This window comes from Camellia sinensis, chromosome 14, assembly GCF_055761805.1.
Source record: "Camellia sinensis isolate YWXY chromosome 14, ASM5576180v1, whole genome shotgun sequence".
Lineage (NCBI taxonomy): Eukaryota > Viridiplantae > Streptophyta > Magnoliopsida > Ericales > Theaceae > Camellia > Camellia sinensis.
In genome coordinates, this window is record NC_138974.1 from 24,472,189 (window position 1) to 24,484,320 (window position 12,132).

Consider the following 12,132-nt stretch of genomic DNA (forward strand, 5'->3'; position numbering starts at 1 on the left):
TATTTATACATAAATTTTTAAGTAATTATTTTTTTAAAGTAAATCTGATTAAGGAAATTTGATTTATACATAACCATGTTTTGTTAAGTAATTCTTTTTATCTTTAGAAAATGTGGTTGCAAACCACGGTTTTACTGTTGACCCGTGGATAATAACCACTTTTAAGCAAAATGTAAAAATTCAACAAAAAATTCAAAACCAGCACCCATTCTTGTTTCTCACATACACTCACACTCACTCTCTCTATCTCTCTCTCTGACACACACACCCACAACACTCACACTCACATCAAACATATATAATTTGTAATATATATAAATTTTATTTTGTAAAATTCAGACCAATATTAAATATATATAATAATAATTGATAATAACAAATAATAATCAACTATATAAAATGATTATTTTTTTACTTTAATTCTTAAAATGTAATTTTTTTATTTAGGTAAATTACACTGACACCCCCTGAGGTTTATGTTTATGACAGTTATTCCCCCACCTTTGAAAAAAAAAATTCATTGAAAAAAAAATAAAATTAATTGGAAAAATAAATTATTCCAAAAGAAAAATTAAATTAAAACAAAATTATTTGTTCTGAATTTTATAAAATAAAATTTATATATATTAAAAATTATATGTTTGATGTGAGTGTGTGTTGTGGGTGTGTCTGTCAGAGAGAGACAGAGAGAGAGTGAGTGTGTGTGTGTGTGTGTGACAAAGAAGAGTGAGTGCTGCTTTTGATTTTTTGTTCAAAATGTGTTTTGAAAACACGTTTTTACATATTTTACTTACAAGCGTGGTCACGAATATGTATAAATCAAATTTTTTTATGTATAAATCAAGTTTACTATAGCGATCCCGGTTGCCCCTTTTCTGTTCTGTTGTATTTCGGACTCAGTTCCGTGAAGTCGGTAGTGGTATCTATCTTGTTGTCGTCCTATAATTCCACTTGATTGAGTTTTAGGATGTTTTGGGCAGGTTTGTTACAAGTTGGTTAGGCCTTGGTTTCAATTCCTTGTTGTTCAGTTTTTAGGCGATCCGCTCGAGCGGGTCTTCTTGCGCTCGAGCGGGGTTTGCACTCCTCTAGTATTTTGTGTTCTTGCAAAACTTCTGCAGATGTTATTTTTACGCTCGAGCGGGTTTGTTTACGCTCGAGCGGTGGCGCTCGAGCGGGTTTGGTGGCGCTCGAGCGGGTAGTACCTTCTGGGTGTAAGTTCTGGGAGGGGGAAATCTACGCTCGAGTGGACTGGTTTTCGCGCTCGAGCGGAAGTGCTTTATTCTTGTGTCTTGGCGCTCGAGCGGGCATTATTGCGCTCGAGCGTGTTCAGATTTTTGTTCTTGGAGCTCGAGCGTTGTGTTCTCCGCTCGAGCAGGTCATACGTATATGAGTTATCCGCTGGGTGATTTTATATCACTTTTTGCTTTTCTTTCTCTCTCCTACTTTTTTCTAAAAACCATTTTTGAGAGCCTCTCTCTCTAGAAACTCCCTTCTCTCTAGGGTTTGATCTAGTTAGAGTGTCCTCCTTCTCTTCGGCCTTTGTAAAAGTTGTGTTGATCGTCGAGGGCGTCGTTTTGATCCGAGAATCTTGGTCTTTGAAGCACTTTGGTTTTAGTCTCTTCCCCATCCGAGCTCTAACTTCGAGGTAGGGATAACCTACTCCTCACTATGGGCTTTGTCTTTAAATTTTAGTATTTTGAGATGTTGGGGTTGGTTTGGTAATTTTGTGAAAGTTTGGGGGCCTTTGTGTAATTTTACAAAAGTTGGGGTTTTAGCTATATAAAACCTAGATGCATGTTTGGCATGGAAAAGTGAAATTAATGTTAAAACATTAATGAAAATGGAACCTAAGGGTTGTAAATGTTAATTATGGAAAATGCCCTAATTACATTGATTGATTAATTTGTATAACTAATGATTGGAAATGAGGGATTGATTTGAAAACGTGGAAATTGGAAAGAGAAGGGGTTAAAGGGTGTAGTTGGATCACTTATCACTCACCTAGTTGAAATGTTGATTATATATCCATTGTTGCATTTATTTTCCGTATAGAAATAACTGCTTTGGGCTATCGGTGGAGAATAGTCGTGATTGTTGTAGACAATGCAGGATGATTAGGCTAACTGAAACTAATCACTGAAATACGTCATTGAGCTTGACGGTTGAAAGAATACATTAAAATTATGTATTGTGTGATGATGTGTATAATTATTGTTTATATGCATTGTGTTGTGTTGGAGGAGATAGGGGATGTACTCCACAGTTTAGGGGAAGATAGGGGATGGACCTCTAAACCGGATGTTGTTGGGAGGAGATAGGAGATGGACTCCATAGATAGAGCTCATATGCTTATCTATTAATGTGTTAACAGAGCTCATATGCTTGTCTTTGGAAGTGTGATAGTGCTCTTATGCATATCTATGGAAGTGATGATATAGCTTGTATGCTTATCTGTTGGTGTGTGATATAGCTAGTGTGCTTATCTGTTATGAAATGGGAAAGTGTTTAATATGAGTTACTGTCTCATATGAATTGTTTGGCCAGGTTCTGAGCCATGGTTATAAATTGAGAATTGAAAGGAATTGGAAAATGGGTTGTAACATGGACTTGTATGTCATGAAATCGTAAAGTGTGATGAGGAAAAGTATTAGTGTTGGCCATCTATCAACTGCTAATCTTTTAGTCATTGTTCATATTTGGTTTAGTGTATTTCTACTGGGCTGTGGCTCACCCTATATGGGAATATCATTTTCAGGTACAGGTAGCATGCCACCTCCAAGGACGTAGCTTGGGAGGCTAGAGACATGCGGACTTTTGTTATTTTATTTCTTTGATGTATTACATGTATATTCAAGCCAAGGGCTTAATGTGTAAATGAGTTAGCACTCTTTTGTTGTAATCAAGTGTTAACTTGGAAAGCTGTAGGCCCTTAGGACATTTGCTTTTGTTGTTAACATGTAATACTTTTGTAATGAAGTACTCTGATGAATAGAAGAATGTGAAGCTTTTGTATATCAATGCATGTCTATATCAATGGGTTTAATGTTGTTTTTTTGAGGGCGTTACATTTACCAACACTTCATAATTTATATAAAGTCACAACCTACACTCATAATTTATGTAATGATTAGAAATTTAGGTAAATTAGAAATATTGTTACTTTGATGTAGGTTGTTACTTTGATGTAAAGTTAGGTTTACCTACACTCATAAGTTTACTTACCTCATAAGATTGTTAGATTTTCCTACACTCATAAGTTTACCTACACTTAAAGTAACAAGATTAACAACTTACACTCATAAGTTTATGTAAATTACTTAGATTTATAATTTATCAATTACCCAAATCAACTTACATCAATTACATTTATTTAATGATTACAAATGTTGTTACTTTATAATTTATAATCATTTTTATATAATTTATACAAAATTAATCCAAAATTAATAAAAGATTTTCAGACCTAAAATTTAGCTGAATTGCATTTAATGTGCACAAGAGCATGATCTTAATCCTAATAAATAATGTAAAAAGCATAACACAAGAGCATGATGTTAATTTTGTATGTGTTGTAAGATTTGTTTCTTAAAAAGCTAAAAAATCTAAAGCATTATCATTATTTTAACTCATATTTTAATTAAAAAATCAATAATGATTGTTGGATTACAATTGCTGATTACTTAAATAAAGTTTTTGCGTCACAAGTAATTGTAATTGAATGAGTTAAAATTCATATAATTCTTTTACAAGTACGAGCAGATATAAGTATATTGTTGCTATTTTAATATTTTTTGTCTTAATTGAAGCAAGTATACGGAGACTGTTCCAATTATTTTCTACTGGGGAAGAAACATAATTCGGGATCCCGATGAAGGCGTCTCATATGATGTTGAGCCGAAAGGGATATATGCGGTGCAAATTGGCACCACGCTTAGCAATTTAGAGGAGATGTTTATGTCAAAGGTGGCAAGTTACGGGGAAAGTGTCCGATTGACCTTCAAATGTAGATATCCTTATCGCTAGTGGCAAGCACACAGCAAATACAAGACATTACCGATCAATGACGATGAGGCATTGAACACCGTATTAAGTATCGGTGCAAGTTTTCAAGCACCAAATTGTTTGGAAGTCTACATTGATAAAGCGGTTGTACACAATATCCCGAACATGACACAGATGGATTCTCGTCCGTTCACTACATTGCTGACGCATGGGATTAACACAACAGCGTTTCAGTCTCCTATGTATGAATCAGATCAATGTTATCCACTAGGCTACACACAATAGTCATTTGAGGGCCATGGTGTAGAATCAAGTTCACGTAGTGGATATGATTATGAATTTGACAATAACACACAAGATGTGCCCACATGCAGCCATCATACCGCTCTGGTTGAAATTGCTGGTAACATGGCAGCAACAGTGAACAATGTGCAGTTTGCTGACAGTGACATGTACGGTCCTGATGTCGCCCTAAACGATGATGACAATGAAATGTGTGATGAAGAAAATTTATTGGGCGGATCAGATGATGATGATGATGAAGAAGATGACGCCGAGGCTCCCGTTGACCCTGAAAATGCCCCCATTACACCTAGAGTTGAAACCCCTTTCTATGACAACATTCACATGGATGGTGATTTTGACATTAGTACCCGTGATGTCGTTCCCCGTAACTGGATCTGGAGTGCTGAAAATCCAGACTTGGACAGAGGAATGGTTTTTTTTGATAAGAAGCAACTTGTACATGCTGTGAAATTGTACCATGCAACAAATAATCGAGAGTATAAGGTCGTAACCTCCAAGCGAGACGTTTGGGTGTCTACTTGCAAGCACGATTGAGGTTGGTGGTTGCGTGCATCACTTAGTAGGAAACATGGTCTTTTTGAAATAAAGCAGTACATGGGTCCTCACCATTGTTTATACCCATGAATGAACAGGGACCACACTAATATTAGCTCCAGTTATATTGCTTCTCATATTTTGGGACAAGTTGCAGTTAGTATAAAAAATAAATGTTTACATATATATACATATTTGTTTGTTTATACTGTTCACACCCAGGTAATCCAACTCATATTGATTGTCGTATGCAAAATGAACCTGATATGCCAATTAAGAATGTCATCGAAGATATCGAAAAGACCATGAACTATAGTATATCATACAAGAAGGCGTGGCATGCAAGGGCAAAGGCAATTAAAATGGTATTCGGTGATTGGGATGAATCATATAGGCAGTTGCCTAAATTCATGCATGCATTACAGACATCTAATCCTGGCACCATCGTCAAATGGAAGCATAGATATACCGGGCATACAACCATTACGCCCGTCTTCCACTTTGTTTTCTGGTCTTTCAAACCCGTCATCGATGGCTTTAGATATTGTAGGCCTGTTATAACTATAGATGGTACATTCTTATACGATAAATACACTGGTGTGTTGCTTGTAGCAACGATTGTCACTACCAATGACAAAATATTACCGCTTGTATTCGCTGTTGTCGATAGGGAGAGTTTGGAGTCTTGGTCGTTCTTCATTCAAAATATCAAGGAACATATTGTCCTGGACCGACAGGGAGTGACTTTGATATCTGATCGAGCTGAGAGTATTTTCGCTGCTGTGAGGCGGCATTAGCTGAATCCCTCACTCCAATGTGTTGGATATCATCGGCACTGCCTTCGACATGTTTGTAGTAACTTTAACACAAAGTTCAAAAATAAGGAGCTCAAACAACTTCTATGGAAAGCAGGGAGTGCTGATCAACAACGAAAGTGTAATGGTTACTTAGAACAGATACAGGCTATTAACCAAGAAACCATCAATTGGGTCCACAAGATGAATCCTGAGGACTGGGCCCTTGCATATTACGGTGGATATCGCTGGGGGGTATTGACCAGTAATGATGCAGAGTGATTCAACAACGTCTTGAAAGGTGCAAGGAACTTACTTATCTTAGCTATGGTTGAATTTACATTTCGACGGCTCGTCAAATATTTTGACGAGATGGGAGCCCAAGCTGAAATAGATGTACGGAATGAGTTCCAATACCCTAGAGAGATACAAAAAACTATCGAGGAGGGTATCGCAAGGGGAAATACTTTCCAGTTGATATCGTATGACAGTTTAGTTTGTAATGTGAAAAAATTGTTATTATTATGTTGTTAAGTTAATTACACCTAAAAACATGAACTTGATTAGTTTGTATCAATATTGTCTTATAGGCCCCGCCACGTATTTGAGGTGCAAACATCTTTTCGCCGTGGACGAGGTCGCAATAGACAGATTGTGCGGATGAATCAACCCACGTGCAGTTGTGGGAAATATGAGATAAGACACTATCCATGTTCTCATATGTTCGCTGTAATGTTTGAATGCGGTGACAATCCATTCGAGTATGTTGATCCAGTATATAGGCTTCTTGTATACATGAGGGTTTGGGAAACTAAATTCAATCCAATACCACATCAAGATTATTGGGATAATCCGCAGTGGACCTTAATGCCTAATGTACTTCGTCTGCGAGAAGTAAAACGGGGTTGTACATCTGTGGCTCGTATTCCGAATGAGATGGATATATCAGACAGGTGTTTCACAGCTCGTTGCAGTCAGTGCCAGCAGACAGGTCATGACAGGCGAACATGTATGGTGCGACTTGGTCGATGAAGACTATGTAATACTTACATATTGTAATATATCATTTTGAAATTCTTTATTTGTAATAGATCATTTAATTATGTATTTTTAAATTCTTTATTTGTAAACGGGGTCGTACATTTAAAATGTGTATTACAAAATGTGTACTTGATTCAAAATGTGTAATACAAAATTGAAAATGTGTATAATTTATTCAAACTTGTATAATTTATTCAAAATGTGTACTAGTTTTTCACTGTGTACTTGATTCAAAATGTGTATCACAAGATTCTATACTTAATCACGTAGTTCTTCTACCATTTCAAAATTTCATATTTTTGAATAAATTTAATATCGAATGCTGCAATCATTGTTCACATTTTATAATTTAAAAAATTTACAAATTTTAAAAAAATTAACCTATTATAAATTAAAATTTTAAAAATTGGAATGCTGCAGTCATTGTTCACAATTACAAATTTTATACGTAATTTACAAAATTTATAATTTATTCAAACTTTTAGCATTACAAAATCAATATTTAAGTTTTGTCAAATATGCCATAAATGTAATCATTAATTTCGAATTGCTTCCATGTAAGTGGCACATAAATTTGTCTTTTCTCGAACCCATAAGATTTACTTCATTGTATTTTAAATTGTTAAGTACAAAATCAATAATTACAGTTTTCTTGTTATTATGTTATGATTAAATGAGATTTTGATATGGATGATCTAATATTTCAGTTGTACAGGCTTCATGGCACATGTACCTGAGGAGGTTCCACTGTTCAGACAGGCACATCGGGCTGACAGTATATGGGAGCGTCCAGTATGCAATAACGTTTGTTGAACTTTACGCTTACAATTAAAATACATTGCATTTTGTTGTATATTTCGTGATAATGCTATTATTTAAACTGGTCATTCTGTTGTGCAGGATGAGGCACGCACCGTGTTGACATGCCATCGGGCAGATTCTGGATTGTGGGAGCATCCATTGAATCATAGAGTCTTGCAGTATGTATTACGCACGGGATTCTATGGTGTGTATCGTATCGGGCACATTCGACTGGACCACGCACTCATTACTGCTCTCGTCGAGAGGTGGCGCACAGAGACTCATACATTCCATTTCCCGATCGAGGAGGCCACCATCACATTGCAGGACGTATCCGTCCTATATGGTCTTCGGATTGATGACCGAGCAGTTACTAGAGTTGACCCATCTTTCGCGACAGAGCAGTGGATAGCCCTATGTGCTGAGCTATTGGGAGTAGCACCTACACCAGCAGATTTGCAGGCAGGTAGACTGAGGATCAGGTGGCTGGTCGAACAGTTTGCTCATCTTCCAAATCATGCTCCAGATGAGTTGGTACAGCAACATACCCGAGCATATATTATGTGGCTTATTAGGGGGGTACTTCTCCCTGATAAGTCACAGAACCTGCTCAAGCTGATGTACTTGCCACTGCTGAGAGACATTGACGAGATTGGACAGTATAGCTGGGGTAACGCGGCTCTGGCATGCTTGTATAGGATGCTATGTCGAGCAACTCAGGTGGGTACGAGGGAGATTGGAGGACCACTTGTGTTGCTACAGGTTAGTAAGAATTTTATTACATGTCAATTCATATTGTATGCCATATATCAGTATTGTAATTGTGTTCAAACTATTGCAGATTTAGGCATGGGAGAGATTGATTCGCATTGCCCCATCTAGGCGGCAACTGGTTGGTCCTGGTGAGCTTCCTATGGGTGAGGGGGACATGCAGTTGCCCCCCGGACCGCGAGGTAGCTGGTGAAGGGTTGACATGGGCCACGAGGTCGTCTCGACCCACGTAGTGGTAGTTTATAGAGACCAGCTGGACCGGATGATCGAGGGCGAGGTATGAAATTTTTTGATTACATTTTAGTTGTCTTCTTCATTGTATATGTTTTGAGTTCATGAGCAAAATGTAATTTATTTGTCATTATTGTAGTTTATCTGGCAGCCTTACATTGGGGTCCTCGGTACGCTCCTCGACTACTGCCGACTGGGTCAGGAGATATGGATGGCGAGAGTGCCACTTATTTGTTTTGACGTGGTTGAGTGGCATCTCCCCTATCGTGTCCTTCGACAGTTTGGTCAGGTCCAATCCGTGCCGGATCAGTTCGACACTGAGTGGCAGTTGCACGTCACTGATAGGCGTGGCCGAGCTGGCACTGACTGACATCTGTTTTATATGCCATATATACAGTTGTGGGATGCCCGTCGGGATAGTATTGTACAGGATGACTACAACGATGAAGTGATCCCCTCTTCCGACCCTTATATGTTGTGGTATCGGCGACATACACACCTACTAGTCGGGAATCCGAGCCACGTGTCTGAGTCTGGATATCAGGGACTTGGGCCTTATCTTGAGGCATTAGTGAGTATCATATTATGTGTCAGATAATTATTAAAATCATACTTGATTTACTTTCAGTCAACTGTAGCCTAATAATACGTCTGAATGTTTGTTCAGGTGGCTGGAGCTGGGAGGTCGTATCACTTGGCTGAGGACACCCATTTCAGACGTGATGGACAGCATGCCTTGCAGGCCGTTGCAAAGATCCGAGAGTTATTGTACCAGGCATTCCAGGTTGCCCATCGGGGAGATCGTCTGCATTACGGCCACTACAGTGTACATAGTTCAACAGCTGCTCCAGACACATCAGCGTCGTCCACGTCAGTGCCTTCCACTTCAGCGCCTGCCACATCAGCTCCTTCGACATCAGTCACCCCACCACATACTACCCCATACATATCTGGCATACCTTATGTGCCTGAACCTGATTGGACACCGCCCCGATACATGCATGACGTTGTTATCCCACCCACCTAGTTACCACCACCAGACAGTTTGACCGCAACCATGAGTACACATGATGCAGTTCTCACTGACATCTTCCACGTTGACAATGAGGTCCATATTGAGCCTCCCCCCCAGAGCGCGCGGGAGAGGCCGAGGTTTTGGTCGTGGCGGACGTTGCGGCCGAGGTCGGGGTGCGGGCAGAGGCAGAGGTCGAGGTCCAGCTGCAGATCGTGATACAATTACACCAGATGATGGAGTTTCACAGTTCACAGCAGTATCCGATCTTTGGCCACAGACAGGATCAGGGGCAGCACATGCAGTAGAGGGGGGGTCACACTCACAGGCTCCACAGGATACGCATTTACGATTGGGGGAGCCAGATATTCAAAGAGTCTACCGCAGGAGATCGAAGAGAGAGGTCCACGGTCGGGATTGTGGGACTAGGGGCAGGTTAGTGCATTAGCAGGTGTGATATGGAGTGTATTGTTTATTTTATTTATAGTTTTTGTTATAGTTTTTGTAAATCAAACTTGTACAGATGATGTAAATGTGTCATACTTACTTATTCCAAAAATATAATTTTACAATTTTTTATTCTTACTTGTTTTGATGATTTCCATAAAAATGAGAAGGAAAACAGAAAAAAAAGGATAAGAATTGATAGGATTTTATTAATGAGGGAGATTGGAGGACCACTTGTGTTGCTACAGGTTAGTAAAAATTTTATACAAAAAAAATCTGGAAAAAAAATGTAAACATTGCATAATGGATAGTTGTGGGGAGAAATATGAATAAAAAGAAACAAAATAAATATCTAAACAAACACATAATTTTGTTTTTCCTTTTCTTTCACTTTTCTGAATGATTGCATTCACTGTCTTTTTTTCATGTACAAACCAATGATAACCAAACAAAATGTAGACATATATATTTGTTGTTCATCTAGCTTAAACGTGTATTTCAACTATTTGTTATATGAACCTGTAGTTCATTAAGTATCATTATTATATTCCACATCAATAATGCATGAAATCATGAAAGTCTAGTTCAAGTAGCGTTCTTCAAAATAACAATAACGGATAGAAAGTAAAGGTAGAATTACAAGAACTATTCGAAAACAATTGAAATATCTCCCTTCATTGATAAGTCGTGAATGCATTATAGAAATGGTTTGGTCGTTCATCCAAAAAATTTCATTCATTATCATCATCATCTGATATCTCAATATCAGATTCATACATAACATCCATGTTCTAGGCGAAGTACCGGTGTGCATCATTCATTAACCCATCTTCGGCACACTTATTTGCGGTCTTCATTAGTCTGGACCTTTGCAAACGTTGGGTCATGCGAATAACCTCGTCGCGGATACGATGCAATGCCCTTTGCAACAACTGTGGAGTGTCAGTTGGCATACGCATGGCTAACTGGCGAGAAAATTTATGATTAACTTCACGACATAGCTCAACGAGAACGTTTGCTCGAGTTTTGCGAAATTCCCACTCAGCTCACATGGTATTGACGGTGGCACGTGAGTAACGCAAATTTGGATTTAATGAGTATTCAAATTCATCTCCATCTGCAATCCAATAGCGACCCATTGCTGAATATAGATCAACCATCGTATATCTCATGATGATATCGCTAGAAACAGCTATAAAACTTTTGTTGTAGTATGATGCGATATTTATACCATATATACACATGGTAGCTGTATGTATGAAATTATTGTAAACAACTGTGCATCAGAATTGTCACGTCAACTTTTATGACCTGAACAACTATGCATCAACTTGATAAGAGTTGTCACTTCGACTTTTATAAATTGCATAATTTATTGTTATTTCAAAACAAAAAGTAAAAACATAAAAAAAAAAAGAAGTAAAAACGTCTAAATTAGTCAAATTGCTTAAAATATTTAAAAAAACCAGTAAAAACTTTGGAAAAAAAAAACACGAAAATTAAGAAATTAGAATTTTCTGAAAAATATTTTATGAAAAATGAGAAGAACCAAGCTGATCAACCGACTAAACGTCTGAATTAGTCAAATTTCTCTGCTTGAAATTTTTTTTAAAAAAATAAATGTGAAATTACAATTTAAAAATATTTAAAATATTTTAAAATATTTTGAAATATTTTTTCACAAATTTGTTTTACTTTTTAGGTGTATTGACATATTTATTAATTTATTGTTATTGTGTTATGACACCCCTTCAAAATTTTAATAAATTGCATAATTCACAAGGGCACAGTAGGTATGGTACGATAATAAATTGTAACTCGGCGCAGTGATACGTCCAACATTTCTCAGTGATGCTCGCCAGTGACTTGAATAGACGTAATAATTTGGATGCTTTGTTTTTTTTCCTCAGATGCTATGTGACTTTGTGCAGTGATGCGGTGATACATGTGACTTTGTACAGTGATGCATGTCACTTTATGCAGTGATGCAGTAATGCATGTGACTTTCTGACTTTGCCATGCTTATTAGTTTGTGACTTTTTTCCTCACATTACGTGATGCATGTGACTTTTTGCAGCGCAAATAAACGCTTTCTTTTTTTCTCACATTTCAGAATTCATCTAAGTCACATCAATACGACCACATGGCAATAGTGTTGATAAATAATTATGTGATGGACTGAAGGAGTAAAGT

The 12,132-nt window shown here is 37.5% G+C and overlaps 1 long non-coding RNA gene across 1 annotated transcript; it reads left to right on the forward strand.

The window, feature by feature from the left end:
- Positions 1–8,848: 8,848 nt before the first annotated feature.
- On the forward strand, positions 8,849–10,064 carry LOC145807775 (uncharacterized). Its single transcript, XR_014351145.1, has 2 exons — positions 8,849–9,051; positions 9,148–10,064. It is a non-coding gene; the product is annotated as an uncharacterized LOC145807775 (long non-coding RNA).
- Positions 10,065–12,132: the final 2,068 nt, after the last annotated feature.